General features: G+C 44.2%; 2 protein-coding genes across 3 annotated transcripts in view; both read right to left on the bottom strand.

Annotated features, from left to right (window-relative positions):
- Window positions 1–12,924, bottom strand: part of CPLX2 (complexin 2) — a 135,304-nt gene extending 122,380 nt beyond the window's left edge. The window contains exons 1-2 of one of the 2 annotated variants that reach the window (XM_079968345.1): window positions 12,563–12,924; window positions 3,285–3,374 (exon numbers count right to left, since the gene is read on the bottom strand). The gene's annotated coding sequence lies outside the window, so the exon portion shown is untranslated. The remainder of the gene's footprint in view (window positions 1–3,284; window positions 3,375–12,562) is intronic. The other variant, XM_079968346.1, reaches the window with a different exon arrangement.
- The window catches only part of SIMC1 (SUMO interacting motifs containing 1), a 289,791-nt gene that overhangs the window by 164,385 nt on the left and 106,465 nt on the right, over window positions 1–18,941 (bottom strand). The gene's annotated exons all lie outside the window — the stretch shown is intronic.

Genomic DNA, 18,941 nt, shown 5'->3' with positions numbered 1-18,941 from the left:
TATGTGTATGTGAGTGGCTCTGCCATAAATAATCTGATGGATATATAGAGTTAGATTAAATTCATTGGGGGTGGGGGCTATCAACAGCTATCAGCTGTGATAGCTCTGCTCTGCCTTCATGGTTAGAGGCAGTGGTGCTTCTGAGGACCAGTTTCTAGAAACCACAAGAGGGGAGAGTACCCTTCTTTGCCTGAATCCTGCTTGCAAGTTTCCCACAGGTATCTGATTGGCTACTGTGTGAACAGGCTGCTGTGCTGGATGGGCCATAGGCCTGATCCAGCAGGCTCTTCCTGTGTTCTCAGAGTTCCTTTGTCTATAAGGACTTTCCCACCCACAAAGGCCATATGCTTACGATCATATTGCAAATAATACATCATCTGGCTGTGTAACTTAGTCAAAATAACATTCTACCTTTAGTAGATGTGCATCTAGCATTTTTACTGCTTACTCACAGTGCAAACTTGTACTCCGTGCAGATTTACTCAGAAGTAACTACAGTGGTACCTCGGGTTAAGTACTTAATTCGTTCCAGAGGTCTGTTCTTAACCTGAAACTGTTCTTAACCTGAAGCACCACTTTAGCTAATGGGGCCTCCTGCTGCTGCTGCGCCGCCGGAGCACGATTTCTCATCCTGAAGCAAAGTTCTTAACCTGAAGCACTATTTCTGGGTTAGCGGAGTCTGTAACCTGAAGCGTATGTAACCTGAGGTACCACTGTATAGTCGTACCTTGGTTGATGAACGCCTTGCGACTTGAATATTTTGGCTGCCGAACACCACAAACCCAGAAGTGAGTGTTCTGGTTTGCAAATGTTCTTTGGGACCCAAACGTCCGACACAGCTTCTGCAGCTTCCGATTGGCTGCAGGAGCTTCCTGAAGCCAATCAGAAGTTGTGCCTTGGTTTCCAAATGTTTCAGAAGCTGAACAGACTTCCAGAACAGTTTCCGTTCGACTTCCAAGGTACCACTGTATTAAGGTTAGTTTGTACTAAGCAGGTTCAAAACTGCAACCTTAGTTGGTCTCATAGTCAAACTTAAGACAACCAATTGAGCAGAAACCTTCAAATGATGGCCAATATCTTAAGGTTTCACTACTCTGTCAATAGGAAGAATGAATTAAAGCCATCCAGCACAGACAAAACTAGGCATGCTAAAATCCACTGAAATCAATGGGCTTAAGTGGGCCCATGTGCTATGCCATGGCAATTAAGTCTTGCATACAGTTTTTGAAGGAACAAATATTCACACCACATGCTATGTGCCACTTTGGTATGCTACGTGCAGAGGGGCATATGACTCTTATTATAAGTAAGTAAATAAATAAATCTGAGAAAAGTATGCCATGCAAAAATGCATCTTCACTTAAAAGGACGTGAAGCAGCCTGTGCTGAGAAAGTCCCCTGCCAAAGGCTCTGGAGAGTTGCTGCTGTTTATTTTATTCCTCTACAACCCAACTCCACTTGACAATAAAATAGAAAAAAAGAACTATAATACAACTAAATAAATCAGTATAAAAAGTACATAGAAGTTAAAATAAATGATGCATAACACAGACCATATAACAGTACTAAAGCTGAAGAAACAAATGTACAATAATTAAAACCAAAGAAACGAAGTAGACAAATTGGGCTTGGGAGAAAAGCTTTCAGTGGATTTTGAAAGTATAACAGGGTTGGGTCTTGTTTCATTTCTAATGGAAGAGAATTCTAGAGAACTGGCACCACAGCTCTAAAAGCAGGTTCCCGAATCACAGTGTGCATTACCATAGGGATGTGTGGCACATTGAAACAGATATTGGACTCCATGGGCAAACCCCACATGGGCCTGAAATAAGACAACTACCGGTACTTAAGTGAGAGCATTAAGCAGGGATGTGGAGTATGCGGCCCTCTAGGTGTTAACTGGACTACATTTCTCAGCATCTCTGACAACTGGCATCCTTGGAAACTATTTAAAACTGAAACCATCTTTCGTCAGACAGGTCACTAGATGCCCAGTGACTTGTGAATAATCCCAAGGAAACAGAATGGAATGCTGCTTGCTAGTTCTAGCTACCCTAAAGGGGAGACTATTCTTATTCTTACTATATTACTACTACGACTACGACTACGACTACTACTACTACTACTACTACTACTACTATTATTATTATTATTTTATAATTTGTACAGAGTGAACAAAGCCCTAAGTCTTCGTGTCATGCATTATTAAACACCCATACAACCACCCTTCCCAGCTGAGTAGTTTGCTGCACCAGAGATGGGAGTTTCTGAACTACCTGAAGGCCTCAGCCTGAAGGGGAGCTTCTTTTCAAACATTTGAGCCTTTTTCTCACTATTCATCTGTGTTCTCTCTTCCCAGTTCCTGCAAATGGGTCCAAATTCCATTCTCCGCTAAAGATCTGTAATGCATTTGGCCTCAATGCTATCACGGGCACCATAGGTCCCTTTGGCCTCTCCTTGCACAGCTGGTCTTTATCCACATCCTTAATATCATATATAAATGCACATGTACGGTGACTCCGGCCCATAAATATTTATGGCAAAGGAAATGCAATGCACTGTGTGGAGGAGTTGGGTAAAAGGAGCTGTGAGAAGAATGCCAGGTGTCACTTAAGTTTCCTCTTCCCCTGCCAGACAAAGGAAGCACTCAGAAGACCCCAAATTAAAGGCAGTGATTTTCCCTGTAGCTATCTAGAAATCAGAACAAAAAGAACTAGTATCAGGCTTCGAAGAAAACCAACCAACTTTGACATACTATCCTAAGAAAGTGCATAACTGATAAAAGGCACCATCTTAATTTCTCTACGTTTTGATATTTTTACAAGGATATATTTGTATAACAGTAGCATGATATCGGCAGTTGCATTTTCAGTCCTGTTCCCAATGATCCCCTAACATGAAATCTTTTCTACAACTGCCATACATTGGGTTGACATCTTCATTGAATGGTGCTAACATTCAGTAGAATAGTATCAAGGCAACAATTTGAAAACAAGTTAAGTTACAAAGTGAAAAAAAAGGACAGTCACTGAAACATTATGATGGAGTCAGCCCGTGAAAATGCTCTCACTCCCATACCAAAAACCATATTTGCAGAGGATCAACATGGCCATTTTGTATCAATTTAAAAACATTTCTTTAGTTGTTTTTGCACTCTTTTAAAAAAACTGTTGTGAGTTTTTATTGTATATTTGTAAATCACATTGAGATGTATGCAAAAGGTGATTCATACAACAAATAAATATATAAGCAGCAACTTGGAACCATAAGAGAAATGCACCTACCTTGCTGTTGATCTACAGGCAGGTGCTCCTTCAGGTAACTAAAACCAGGGCTCCTCAGTCAGGCAGTGCATGTCAAAGGCAGCACAGACCCTAGAAAGGCATGTAGATGAAGAGGACAAGATAAGGAAAGCTTGGACTTGCACTCCTGCTCTTCCTTTTGGTGCCACTCCTGGCCTAGCTCAGTGGACCTTAGCTAGCAGAACCATCACCTGTACTATAGCAGCAGCAAGAGTCTATAACTTACACGATGAGCCGGAACTTCCATTATAAGAGGCAACAGCCACAACAGAAGACTAGAAAGCACATCACATGCACTTCTGCTTAGCAATGACTCCCTTAGGACACCATCTCATTATTTTCCAAATGCAGTTCCCTCTCCAGAATCTCTGGTTCAGCCATCTATTCAGCGCCAAATGAGACATCACGTGAGAGATCCATGATTAATCTCCTGACATATTTGTTATGACTTTAAAGCAGTCGTGGTGAACTTCAATTTGACTGGAGCAGTGTTGCTGGAAAGGGTGTGTGTGTGTGATATTTGGACCTTTCCCCTCATGTTGTTTTCCTGGTTTACATGCTCCCTACCCCATCAAGCTGCTTCTTTGTCCTCCAGGAGGACAGGCACAACTGCTCTGATCCAATACAGACTACTTCCATCCTTTTTTAAAAGGAAAAAAAATCCAAGAATTCCAGACATGTGTAGCTTATTCTCTCAAACCATCTCCCACCCCCCTTGTAACAATCCAGTGTTTGTCTCAGGCCTTTTATTTCTGGTTTCCATGCTTTCCCCCTAAGAGTTACTGAACCTCCATTACAAACGGGCTTCATTCCACTTTCCTTCTGCCACATAGATCATCCCTAGACTCTTGTCCTAGCCACTCTGACAGATTAGTCATAGAGATGAGTGTGCTATGTGGTAAGGGAAAGATAAACTAAGTTGATTCCAGATTAGTTTCCATGGTCATTTCCACATTTGTTTTAGATATCAGTTTTTTAAAACACATTTCCCTTTTTAATCTTCAGAATTTTCAGATGTGTATTGATTCTGCCTTCAATGTGAACACTGGGCTGTCCCAGTATTTCATGGCAGCAGTGGCTACATCACATTGGTTCCATTCCTTTCCCACAAACACTCTGGCTGGCAAGATTCCATCTCTGCTGAGAGTCCTGCTAAGTTCTCAAATATGACAAATGTTGTACACTGGACTGTTCCCATAATGTTGCTGGCAAGGATCTCCCCCACCGTCGAATTGATGACAGCACACAAATCAGGGAAGAAAAAGGGACAGATGATGACCAGAATTGGTTCCATTAGGATGACCAGAATTGGTCTCATTAGCCAGAAAGAGATCAGCACAGATGAAGCTGATAGAACCCTGTGAATGTGTATGAGTGTGAGGCTCTTGTGTCTCTTGACCAGTGGGTTTAGATACGGAAGTCTATTCCTTTGCATGAATGTACAGTGGTACCTCGGGTTAAGTACTTAATTTGTTCTGGAGGTCTGTTTTTAACCTGAAACTGTTCTTAACCTGAAGCACCACTTTAGCTAATGGGGCCTCCTGCTGCAGCCAAGCCGCCAGAGCACGATTTCTGTTCTCATCCTGAAGCAACGTTCTTAACCTGAAGCACTATTTCTGGGTTAGCGGAGTCTGTAACCTGAAGCGTATGTAACCTGAAGCGTATGTAACCTGAGGTACCACTGTATTAACTTTCTCTAATTTATTTTAGCTACAAACTTAGGAGCTTTGAGACGAGCTCTCTCTCTCTCTCATCTGATTTGGACATTATAATACAAATGCTCTGAAAATTATAGGAGACTTGACCAAGCAACTGTTTTATGAACCCTCAGTGGGAAACACAGCCCATGTTTTCATGGAGGAGTGGACAACAGGCTTTGCTCATGGAAGCTCCCAGGAGCAATCCTTGGCACCTCCAGTTAAAAGGATCACTGAAAGATCCATGCCTGAGATCCTGGAGAGTTCACCCCCTGAACTGGGTGCCCATATTTATCAGCCTTCAGTGAGCTCCAGATCTTTGCCGAACTTGGTGGTTTGTATCCAGCTTGAACTATGTCAGGTGCCTCTTGGAGCTCTCCAAGGTCCTGTTTCTTGCCTGAATTCCTGTGTGCTCTTCTGGTCCCACTGATGAACTCTGCCTAGAATGCGCCAATTGCTTGCCTATGGGATTATGATGATGGTTAGGAAGGCAGTGGGGAAGTCAGGGTGGGTTTAGACACAGGTTTAGACACAGAAGACTCAGGTTCAAATACCTGTTCAATCACGAAGTTCGCTGGGTGATACGGCACATGAGAATAATTTCATACAGACTGAATCTCTGGTGGAAGTCCTATAACTATCAGTTTAAAAGGTAAAGGTACCCCTGACTGTTAGGTCCAGTCGCAGACGACTCTGGGGTTGTGGCGCTCATCTCGCTCTATAGGCCGAGGGAGCCGGTGTTTGTCCGTAGACAGCTTCTGGGTCATGTGGCCAGCATTACGAAGTCGCTTCTGGTGAACCAGAGCAGCGCACAGAAACGCTGTTTACCTTCCCGCCGGAGCGGTACCTATTTACCTTCCCGCCAAAGCGGTACTTTGATGTGCTTTTGAACTGTTAGGTGGGCAGGAGCTGGGACTGAACAACAGGAGCTCACCCTGTCGCGGGGATTTGAACTACTGACCTTCTGAATGGCATGCCCTAGGCTCTGTGGTTTAGACCACAGCGCCACCCATGTTAGTTAGTTAGTTATATATCAGTTAGTTGTATACAAAAAAGAGACTTTAGTGGGACCCTAGACACTAACACAATTGTTCTGGCATAACCTTTCACAAGTCACAGTCACCTCCATCAGATTACAAACATCAACAACAAAACAATGGGTTCCCAAAGGACAAAATTTATGTGTATCACACTCTGCCTCAGTTGAGCAAACTTTAACATGCTATTCAGCCTTATGATTCTACAAGACTATGGAACTGAAGGTACCTATGCTATCTTTTTTATTGCTACATCTTTTAGGATCATAGTTTTCCACATAGTTTAATCTGTGGAATTATTTGCTAGGAATGTTGTGGAAGTAAAGAATAAAACTGGCTTTAACAGTTTATTAGATTTTTTTTTTAATAGAGAGAGTCAATCCAGTAATGGCGTCAAGCCAAGTTGGTCAGGGAATACAATCTCATTATCAAGATGCTCCTCTCCTTGGCTGAAGCTGTGAGTAAATGACAGAAAATGGATCATTCAATAACGACTCCAGTGCCTTGTACATTTCCCCACACGCACCTAGTTTTAGCCACTGTCAGAAACTATTTTGGCTACCTGTACATTGTTTTGACCTTGGAAGACAATTCTTGGAGGGTATTTTATCCAGATGCCAAGCACTGGATTCAGCAAACCAGCTACATGGAAACACAAAGAGGCAGGGACTCCAAATCCAACTAAACTTCACAATCCATTGTGGGATTTAAATCTGCTGGTCAAACACAGAATCTTCTAAGGAAAAAAGAATAATTGCTGTAATTGCACTAGTTACAATGTATGCATGCCTGGATCCCCATGTAGAGTCACCGGTTCATAAAATTGGAATGTCTACCTGATTCTGGCCAGGTTGTGAGCATGCAGAAGACCCTGCACATGCATGGAAATAGCTCACAGTTGAATGTTTGAACTGGCTCCACTGAAAACCACTGTGCTGGATGGAGGTATCTGCAGAGTTTGATATGTGAAGCCTCATTCACACTTGGCAACTCATAACTTCATATATCTTGCAGTTCTCAAGTCAGCAACATATGCATTTGTGAATCTGCTCCAAGCCTCATGAAAGTGAAATTGTGGGACTAATCTGGAACCAGATCCTTCTTATTTTATGTATTTGATTACTCCGTTTCACAACCTAAACCTCTTGAAGTATAAAACTGGAGTTTATATAAATCACCCTTGCCAGAAGGAAGCTGGATCTTCTCTGCAACCACATTAGTCTGGTGCTATGATAAGGTTTAACAGGGTTTCCTCATGCAAGTTCATTTTTCACCCCCAAACAAGCCATCTTTTCTGAAAGGGCGATGCAGGGAGGGTTCAGGAACCTGTAGACAGTCAGCTCAAGGAAGAAACAGGATAAAGATGCTTATCTGCTTCTCCACAAACAACTTCACTTGAACTAAAACAGTGACTGCCAAACTTGGCCCTCCAGCTGTTTTGGGACTACAACTCCCATCATCCCTAGCTAACAGGACCAGTGGTCAGGGATGATGGGAATTGTAGCCCTAAAACAGCTAGAAGGCCAAGTTTGGCCATCACTGCACTAAAAGGTAAGAAGAATCAGCAGAAACCACAATATCAGGTACAGCCCTTCTCTGCTACCTATAGCAGCCAGCTGCAGCAGTGTAGGAAAACCCTTCTTCCAAACACAAAGCTTGAATATTCCAGAGTAGATCCCAATCAACCTTCTGCCCACAACAGAGCCAACCAATCTGAAGCAGTTAACAGTGGCATTTTATACCCATTGACTCAGAAGCATGTCTTATTGAGTTCAGTAAGACTTGTTCCCAGAAAAGCCCAAGTAACACTGAAGGCAATGGAGGAAGGTAAGCACACACATATTTATTTCTCAGGGAGACAACTCTATGTAAAGGCGCTTATTTTCTATTGGATTGTGTCTGGAGTTTTTATTGTATATGGTTCAATATTTTTTAAAACAAGCAAACAACATATGGGCTAGTGAGTGCAGAAAGAAATGATAGGAGAACCAAGAAATCTGGATCCAAACAATGATCTTGGCCTTGCTTATATTCTGCTCTCAGGACTGACCAGGGCAGGATGTGCGGCTCTTTCTTACTATGTGTGTTCACTGCTCATCTCACAGGGGATTCTAGGTGCTACTGTAACGCAACCAACACAATAATGATCTGACAATCTGACTTATCTCTTTTTCTCATGTAAAAAAAAATAATCTATGAAAATCCTGTCAGGCCTGTTTAGCTATCTTGAGTACAAACTACTCCAAATAAAACACTAGGAAGGGTTAAGGTGTGAACTCAATTTCTCATCTACCTCTCCAAGGTGTTAATAGCTATGTCTAGCTGTGATGATTTCAATACTAATGCTGGTGCACACAGCAGTTGGAAGAAACAAACCCCCAGCTGCATTCAAAGAAGTTTCAAAACTCCATCTTTATCTGTAGAGTGTTATCCTTTGTGATACTTCTGGATTCTTCTGAACAGGAAATAATGGTGCTACCAGTATCCCAGAAATGGTACAAGGGTGATGATGCAAGCTTTCTAACACAGAGATGAGGAACCTGTAGCCCCCAGATGCTGTTGGACCATAACTGGCCATGCTGGTTGGGGCTGATGGGAGCTGGCAACCAATAACATTTGGAGGGTTACAAGGTGCCCTGCCCTGCTCTAACACCCAAAGGATTAGTGGACAGTGACTTCTGGCAGAATTTTTGTGTGCTTCCTCATCTCCAGGCATAAATCTTATTCCCCAAGCAGAAGCTTTGAGCCATCTTACAAACCATGGCTGGTTTTCGTTGCTCACTAACACTGGCTTTTAAAACTTTGTTCCAGAAAAAGCTGGGGTTCTTTGGAAGCTCAGCAAGTGGGGCTGGCACATGATTAAAGAAATCTTAGCCTAGAAATTTGAAAGTAGGTAAAACAATAGCTCTGAAACAAGACATAATACTTTGTTTTGATGATGTAAACATGTGTTCTAGCAGGTAGTCTTTTTAGGAGAAACATTGTCTCCTGTGCGAAAGGAATGCCTCCTACAAGATGTTACTTGCCACCTGTAGTTTTAATAAGCTTTGTTTGTATCTGTAACAAATTTTATTATAAAAATATGCTGCCTGGTTTATTGGAGGACACTGTTTTAGTGAATTAAAATTGTTTTCTATCCATTAATCTTAACAGATTAATTGATTAAACGTTGCACCCTATCATAGTTGAGAAGATCAGTAAAGATGGAAAAGCTTCCCTAAATTGCAACATGATTCTGCTACCAACCTTAAGCTGCAGTTCTCACAGCCAGAGAAGAATACTAGATGTGTTAAGTGTTGTAGTCCTGAGAGGACAAAAATGAGGTTCACTGCATTTGGCTGGTGCTCTGTGAGAACTGACTGTGTACATTAAATCTTGGTCTAAATCAAAGTAGAAGCATCTTACAGCAAATCCTTGGCAGTCAAGTCAATGAGGATGAAATGATAAACTGAAGGTACACAGTTTGAAGATCACTAATACAGAGCATATACACTTTTATGTATTTGAAATAGGTTGCTCGCCACATAATCTGTACAACAGACAACTCACTACTCTTATCATCTTGTTCACTGCCACAGGTGCATTCAGTTATCATGTTTTCTGCTGAAAGCATCAACATGTTGTCACCATAATTTATGCGCTCCATAAAATATCCACAGATTTTTGCCACATGTCTGTATTTCTGGTTCACGGCCAGCTTAGGAATATGGTTTGGGATAAATGACACAATAAGGCAAGACTCCAAAAATTGCCAGCTGTCCAAATATTTTTGTTCCACATAAATATGTGCTTACCCTACTCACTTCATCAACCTCAGCTTTCCCTTCCTTCCCCCTCCCTCTGTTGTTCTCTTCTCATCCCATTGGATAAGCAGGTGTTGCCCACAGTGTTGGAAAAAACAAGTAAAGAAAGCCAGGTCAAGATGGGGTGCTTTTATCCTTCTGAACAATAGCAGAGAATAGAGTGATCCAGACTACTTGGAAGAATTCTAGCACTCTTGTACCCCTACTTACCACAGGATTTCCCCCTCCCTCCAATACTATATACAAAATGCTGAATGCATTAACAGATGTAGTCACATGATGAAAACAACAATTAAACAATACCATTACCTCAACAGCTACCATGAGTAAGCACTTTGTCACAATCTGAAAGTGAAAAAGGTGTTCAGACCTTTGCCATAAGGTCAAATTTGATACCCAGTGCTCAGCAGTGCCACATCTGACCTGGCTAAAGGTGCCTTTGTTCAAGTATCAGGGAAAAGAAGACACCCCCCCCTACCTTTTAGTGCATTTCATGAAGTAGATTTGTGTAATCCTAAATAAACCATCTTAATTTGTTATGGATAAACAAAGAGAGAACTATTGCAATCACTGTACAGACTGAACCAACCACCCCATCCTTCCAAACCGTTTTTTTGGCAAAAGAGAAAATTGCTGCTGTTCTTCTGTTTCCCTTAACGAAGGTGTAAGAATGGTTAAGGGGAAAGTAATCCATATTACTCTGGATGACATATTATTGTCACTGATCAAAGAAAGAACAGGATTTTAATCTTTGATTTATAAATACACCATTGTAAATAATGGTTTGACATGGGTATGGTCAAAAGATTATGTTGGTGCAAACTCCAAATTGCAATCTTGCAATTTCAAGAAATCAAAGCAATTTGCATGTCTCATAAAAAAGCCCAACTACTATACATATTTTTAAAATACAGATTCCATATTCAATGCAACTGCTACTGCTAATAATAACAACAACAAAATCCCACATTTTTAGTAACATAATAATATCTCTCTCAAAACAATGTACATAAGAAAAATAAATAAATAAAGCAGGTCATACACATAACAAAAAACACCAAGATACAGCTTCAGAATAAAACATTTAAAATATATAACAAAACACACACACGCATGAGTTGCTATTCCACTACTGAGATCTGAGACATCCAGGGACGTTTTTGAGGTTGTGGTTTTGCTCAGGCCCTGTGTGCCTCTTAAGGTACACCAGATTCAGGTAGGTAGTCTGACGCATCCAAAATAAATTAAAAAATTAAAAAATTGTCCAGTAGCACCTTAGAGACCAACTAAGTTTGTTCTGGGTATAAGCTTTTGTGTGCATGCACACTTCTTCAGATACACTGAAAATAATTTTATTTATTTATTAAGGTACACCAGACAGGGATGGGTTGTGTGACACAACCAGGTTTGGAGTACAAAGCACCACGGTACCATCATTGGTGCTGCACCAGTCCTGTTCAGCTACAAGCCATCTGTTGCAGTGCATGTTTAGATAGCCAATGCACAGATCTGATAACCGAAACTAAATAAAATAGAATTGCCATTCCTTCTGCAGGACACAATATAGTTGCATTATCTATGTGGTGAAGCCTTTTAGGACTCCATCCTCTGTATAGACCTCAAAGCCAGTACATTTTTAAAAATCCTTCCAGGGACTGGGGGGAGATCTGCTTAGACATTAAATTCAAGAGGCCTTTATTTGTGTTCAAATCCCCATTTCCCCCTTACAGATTGTTTCCTATTTGATTCTGGGGGCGTGAGAGTGCAGAAGGCATCGATTCAGATTTTGGTGAGAGCCCCCCCCCCCCAGTTGCATTATCTGTTGAACCTCGGCTCTACCAGAGCAGGCCCACCTCGCGGCCTGCGCCTATAGCGTAGCACGGGCTGGGGGAGGGGCTTGTGCGTGTCTGTACGTGGGGGAATCCCACAGCACCCCACACATCGCTCCCCCACACCCACCCACCAGCCTGCAGAAAGCTCCTTTATTACCCTGTTTATATAAGAAGAGCTTGAGCGGCTGCCTCCTCTCCCCACCCCGCGCCCGCTCTTGTTCTTTTTCCTTCTTCAGCTCTCCTTGCCCGCTCCCTACCCCGTCCCAGTAATGAGAATAATTAACGGATGCGAAAGGCAAGACAAAAGCACCCCTGCTATTAATAGGAGCTGGGAGGGGAAGCGAGAGGAAATGGGAGGCTTTTGCAGAAGCCTCCATGACTGGAGGCTGGAGTGTCTGGTGAAGCCGAAACAAAAGGCAAAACAGCCCGGAGCTCTTTCCCCCGTGCACACACCGCAGGCGCGAATAGACGGGGCTGCTTGGCTCATTTGGAAAGGAAGGGAGCGAGAGAGGTGGAGAGGTGGCTGCTCTCAGAGACACGAGCTAGGCCTTTGCCTGCCACTGCCGGAAAGCAGAGCCAGGAAAAGCCGCCGGGGGGGGGGGGACGACTCGGGGAGGTGGGCGTCCGCCTGGCTGGAAGAGTCGCCCTTTCCACCTGCGTCCCAATCCTTCCTCCCCCGCCTCGGCGCGTCCACCATTTCGGAGCCGGCGAGCGGGAAGCGGCGGCGGCGGCGGCGGCGCGGACACGCCCAGCCCCGAGGGGGTTAAAGAGGCACGCTTCCCTCGCTCGCTCTTCGCTGGGCAAGAGGCTCTGGGCCTCGCCGGCAGGGCGGTTGAGGGAGAAGCGGCAGCGGCGAGCGAGACGACAACACCACAAACAGCCATAACCCACCTGGGCGCCTGGCGCAGCGTGTGGAAGGAAGGGCTCCTGCGGCGCCGGCCGCCCGGGTCGCTCCGCGGAAGGGGGCGGGGAGCGGAGTCGCAGCAGCAGCAGCAGCAGCAGCCGGTGCCTCGTCGGCTCCCTTTGCCCTGCACGGCGGCGCTTCCACTCCCGGCTTGGGCGAGGGGAGGGAAGAGCGCGCCGGGTGGGGAGATCTTGCGGGCGTTGCTAAAAATAGCCGCCTCGAGCCCGGCAGGGAGGCTCGCACATTATCTATACATTGGTCGTAGAAGCGGCGGCGGCGGCGGGCTCCAGACCATTGTTTCCTTGCAGCCGCAGGGGGAGAGCCGCGAGGCGAGGCGGCGAAGAAGGCGCGCTTTTCTCTCTTTCTCTCCCTCACGTCGTTCCTGGAGAGCGAGCAGACGTGTCAGGCAGATAGAAGGGGAGGGCGCGGGGCAGAGCGACAGGCGCGCTTCTGCACCGCACAAGCCGTTTCGGGGCCGGGAAAGCTCGGGGTTGAGCGACGGGGGGGGGGGGATAAGCACGTTTAAGGCGGTGGGGAGAGAAGAGCGGAGCCACCCGTTTGCGGGCGGAGGAGTGGGGGAAGAGGCACTTATTTGTCCCTCCCGAGGATCGACCGCGTGATTTGGCTATCCTGTGATACCATGTGGAGCCCTTTCCAACTCCTTTCCAACTCCACAATTCAGGGGTACCAAATTGAATAAAATATTGGGTGGGGGGCAGGAAAGCCCCGCCCCGCATAATCGTTCACATAACGCACGCTATTTGAATGGCAATGCCCTTTTGGGGGGAACCTCAAATATTTTATGGGGGGGAGGCGAAGGGACCTCGGCTTCTAGAAGTTGGCTCCTTTGCTACAGTTCTATGCTCCTGTTAAAACGCGACAGCCGCGCTTGGTTTTCTATGCAAGAAGAGCTCAAGATCTTAAAGCGGGACTCCCCATCTCCTCTTCCAACAAACCTACCGCTTTTGACCGTGCGAAAAGGCTGGCTTTTATTTCTCTCTGTATGAAGGTTGTTCGAGCCTTTGGGGGGCGTGTACATCAAAACTCCCCCCCCCCCATAGCCATTCATTTGCATCCTCTGGGTAGGACGTTTGTCATCGGCTTCTAGGTTCTCATCACTTGAGGGGAAAGTCGGGTTGACTAAGGAGCGAAATGAGACAATAAATAATAAATAAGTTTTTCACAGAATTTTGATGAGGTCATTAGTTAAAATGGGAAGTCAAGCCCTAAGGTATTAGGAGCTGGATTTGAGCAGAAACCAAGACAAATCTTAGGCTGCCAGCTTTTGTTTTTCTCTGGCTGGTTGTAATGGGTTTCTGCTTCCTCCTGAAGAATAGTAGATTAGAAAATTGAAAAGGCGGGGAGCATTAAAGGAGGATATTTATTTAGGTTTTACCCTCCAGATGTTGTTGGCCTACAGCTCCCATTAGCCCCAATGCTTTCTGGGCTTGATGAGAGATGTACAGTACTTACAACACCTGGAGGGCCCAAGGTTTCCCCTAGCCAGCTGAGATGTGTATCCCTGTGCAGGAGCATAAGCCGTTGTTTTGGAAGATTGAATTTGGAATGGGCCGGTGGGAATCTGGAGCTGAGGAGGCTCTTAAACTTGGAGGGACTTTGAAATATGTTGTTAAATATTTTTTGGATTATATTGATGACTGTGGGGAGTGGGACTGTGGGGAATGGGCTGGTTTGATGAGGGGAGATGGAGATAATTATGGGCTGAAATCCCCCAGAGACCTACTCCTCAATGAGTATAAACAAGAAGAAGAAGATTTGCAGAAGGGGCATGGAAGAGATTTAAGAGCCTCGGACGTAAGACTACCAGGTTGATGGACTAAATGGAATGGACAGTAAGGACCGACATAACCCGAGACCAGGAAAAAGGGACGTTGGATGAAAATTGGAAGTCTAGAAAGAAAATTTTTTAATTTGGGGAATTAGTGTAAAATTAATGAATATTAGGGAAAATGTTGGAATGAAACTGTCTGGCTTTAGTAGAAATGATATAAGGAGTTATGTATAAATAAGCATTAAGTTTTAAGTTTCAAGGTGTTTTATGGCAAGATAAGGTTAAACAAAGTAACGCAAATTGTTAGCAGTAATGTTATAGAATAAGGTAAAATTGGATTATGAATAGGTGAGAATGTAAAGTTACAATATATTAAGATAAATTATTAAGATAAAAACAAAAATGGAAAGGATTTGCTGAAATTGTTAATTGAATTAGAATACAAGAAAGGGAGGTGTGAGGAGGTCAGGGAAACAAGTAAATGAAAGACAAGACATTGAAAGAAATGTTTTTAATTGTTTTTATTTTTGTGTATTTTGTATTTTTTTCTTTTCTTTTTCTTTTGCATTTTTGTAATATTTTTGAAACTTTAATAAATATTATTTTTTTAAAAAGAGAGAGATGTGTATCCCTATTCCAGAGGTTCATGGTTTGTAAAAGCGCATTCAGAACTGAATTACTGAAATGTTTTCAGAGTAGATCTCTGGTAGATCTCACACATGACTAAATTGAATCTCCATGCTGTGTTAATGATCAGTTTGAGTGGGGTTTCCTTGACAAGACATACAAAACTCATGAGACTCTTAATCTCAGGGTCGTGGCTTTGAGCCCCACATTGGGGATGGGACTCGATTATATCAGATGGCAGGCCTCCTTGGAGTAGACCCATTGAAGTGAATAGGCATTACTAACTTATGTTCATTAATTTTAGTGGGTCTACTTTCAGTAGAACTTAGATGGATAGAACCCACTGTCATCCACATCAGTGGTCACTACATGACTGAATGTGCATATTTTGTCCATGCGTAGACCAAGGGTGGGGAAACCTTTTAGCTCAGTGTACATGGCAGGCTAAATTTGACAGGTTGGGACCACCTACCTGTCAGTCAGCTGCCATTGACATCTGATGATAGGTGGCCTCCCTTGTGCGGGGAAGATATAGCTAAGGGCAGGATTGAACTTCTTGTGCATCCGCTACTATATAGGGAGTTCAATCCTGCTTTTTGCAGCTGCCTCTCCACCTGCATCACACCTAAGGTCAGGTGGTTGTAAGGGCAGATGGGTGTAATTTCAGGAGAAAAACAGCTTCATGGGCCAAGTGGGGAGGCCTGAAGGGCCAGGATTGGCCTGGGAGGGCGCCCCCCACCTCTCTCACTCCTTTCTACATCATTGTTGCGGTGCCCCCTGCAGCGCAGTGCCCACTGGTCACATCACCCTAAACCACCTCTGTTCCCTATGCCTGGCTCACACCTTTCTTTTTCTTGTTGTTTCCCATGCACTACCTGCTTCACTTCACTAAGCATGTGCACTAATAACAAAGTAGGAATTAGCAATTGTACGCCCACAGAAAGTGTGCCATTGTACAGTTGCTGCTGCCTTCATACTTCTAGCTCCCACAGCGCCTATGGCGTATGTGTGAAGCTGCATAGTGGAGCAGTACAATAACTCCTACAGCACCTATACTGTGTGTAACAGCTGCACCTGCTTTTTATTTTCCATAGTAGAGCAGATAAAAATTAATTAAAAATAGTAGCATTGGAAATGCGTAGGGTTGGCTTTACAGTGGTGAAGAAAACCAGCTCCACTACTAAGATTTTTTTAAAAAAGCTACAGGTAACACTGGATGGAGCCCCCATGCAGTTATGCCTTGAGAAATACACTCAAAACAATATTTCTGTGGCTGTTGTGGAGCTGCTCCTGAAATTTTCATGCTCACCCTCTCAAGGAGACCGAATGTGTCTTGATTGGCCCAGGTGTGCTGCGATGAACCAAAATGGAGCAGAAGGGCTGTGATGGTATGCCGTACCCCAAAAAGTATCAAATAAGGTCTCAGAAAATCACCACCTCCAAACACTGAATAGTTATGCTTCCAGCTGGATTTGAAACAGCCAGTTTTCATGACTATACCATTTACTTATTGCGTCCCCCCACATTTAGGGGAAACCTACAAAATCCAAGTTGTGGGAGGGGGGAATCAGGACATCTTCAGTGCCAGTACGATGTCATGCACCTGAAAATGAGTGCCTGGGGCACTGCAGATGCAAAGTAAATGGCTTGTCTGGAGGCCCCATAGAGTATAAGAACTAGCTTGTAGGAGCAGACCAAAAGCCTAATAATGATTTTATTATTTATACCCTGCCCATCTGCCTGGGTTTCCCCAGCCACTCTGGGCAGCTCACAATAGAACACTAAAAACAAAATAAAACTTCAAACATTAAAAACTTCCCTAAACAGGGCTGCCTTCAGATGTCTCCTAAAAGTCAGATAGTTGTTTATTTCCTTGACATCTGATGGGAGGGTGTTCCACAGGGTGGGCGCCACCACCGAGAAGGCCCTCTGCCTGTCAAGTAAGTCCAGCATCCTGCTTCCTGCAATGGCCAACCAAGTGCCTTTGGGAAGCCCTCAGGCACGACATGAAGGCAAAAGCTGTGGGAATATGGTCATTTGTCCATAAGAGCATGGGCAAAAGTTCATTATTGCAAGGTGATTTCATAGCAGAAAGCATTGCTTGGAGCATGATCAATGCGTGGAGAGCTCATGCCATCCAATGATTGGTCCACGTAGCATAGCATGATCAACAGCGTGGTCTGGTGTGAGAACATGAGACTAATGTATTGTATTGTCTTTTATCTGCTGACTGAGGCAAAGTTTTCTCCTTGAATTTGTATCTTTTCGTGGACACACAATAAAGGCTGTGCTCCAGCAGCTTCTAGAGAGAGCTGCGGCCAGACTTCTTCAACCCATCTTGGCGTGAGACTGATTATTTACGGATGGCGAGTGGGTTCTCATTAAAAAGCCCTTACCTGCTGTTGACCCCAGCAACTGGGATTCGGGAGCGTACTGCCTCTGAACCTGGGTGAATCTCATTTATTTATCACTGCTCATAGCATTAGCCATTGATTGACATTCTTCCCAGAATTTGTCTAAGCTCCTTTTTAAGCCGTGTAATCCACTGCATCCTGTGGCAACAAATTCCATGTTAATGAAATAATGTGGGAAGAAGTATATACACTTTTGTCTGCCTTGAATTTTCTCCTAGTCAATTTCACTGGATGAGCCTAAATTCTGGTATTATGGCATTATGGGAGAAGGGGGACAGTTCTTTTCCCACCTTCTCAACACTGTGCATAAATTTATAAGGCTCTAGGACAGCCATAGTTATCTTCCCCTCCAAACTACAGAGGCACCAATGACTTTTTCATAAGGAATTGCTCCAGCACCTTGATCATTTTGGCTACTGTTTTCTACACCTTTTCCTATTCTGTGATGTCCTGTGATGACCATGCCTGCACACAGTGTTCCAGCTATGAGTGCACCACACAATAAGTAGACATTTTTATTGAAATATCCACTCCAACCTCAAAATCTCTTCCTGGATTATGAAGAAGAGAAGAAGAGTTTGGATTTGATACCCCCTTTATCACTACATGAAGGAGCCTCAAAGCGGCTAACATTCTCCTTTCCCTTCCTCCCCCACAACAAACACTCTGAGGTGAGTGGGGCTGAGAGAGTTCAAAGAAGTGTGACTAGCCCAAGGTCACCCAGCAGCTGCATGTGAAGGAGCGGGGAATCGAACCCTCTTCCCCAGATTACGAGTCTACTGTTCTTAACCACTACACCACACTGGCTCTCTATGATCATTAGTAAAGGTAAAGGTACCCCTGCCCGTACGGGCCAGTCTTGACAGACTCTGGGGTTGTGCGCCCATCTCACTTAAGAGGCCAGGGGCCAGCGCTGTCCGGAGACACTTCCAGGTCACGTGGCCAGCGTGACATCGCTGCTCTGGCGAGCCAGAGCCGCACACGGAAACGCCGTTTACCTTCCCGCTGGTAAGCGGTCCCTATTTATCTACTTGCACCCGGAGGTGCTTTCGAACTGCTAGGTTGGCAGGCGCTGGGACCGAGCAGCGGGAGCGCACCCCGCCGCAGGGATTCGAACCGCCGACCTTTCGATCGGCAAGTCCTAGGCGCTGAGGCTTTAACCCACAGCGCCACCTGCGTCCCTATGATCATTAGTAGTACTGTATTATTATTTTTGCTCTAATGTCCATTGTGTTCCACTTATTTACACTGAACTTCGTTTTTTGTTTTATTGTGCATTCTTCTGCTTTGGAGAAATTCACCATTGTTTGGGGTTTTCACCATGTTGAGTGGTTTTGTGTGATCTGCAAGCTTGGCTACCTCACTGCTCACCCTTGAGCCCGGATAATGTAGGAACAAGTTAAATAACATTGGTCCCAGTGTGGATACTCAAGGACCTTACTTCTTATTTTCATCTACTGTGAGACACTGAACTGTCCATTTATTCATTTTCACTTCTTCCTGTTTGACCTGTTTCTGATCCATAAAGTAAAA

Source organism: Podarcis cretensis (genome assembly GCF_951804945.1).
Source record: "Podarcis cretensis genome assembly, chromosome: 2".
NCBI lineage: Eukaryota > Metazoa > Chordata > Lepidosauria > Squamata > Lacertidae > Podarcis > Podarcis cretensis.
The sequence above is the reverse complement of the archived record's forward strand: the minus strand, read 5'-3'. Positions and strand labels throughout refer to the sequence as shown.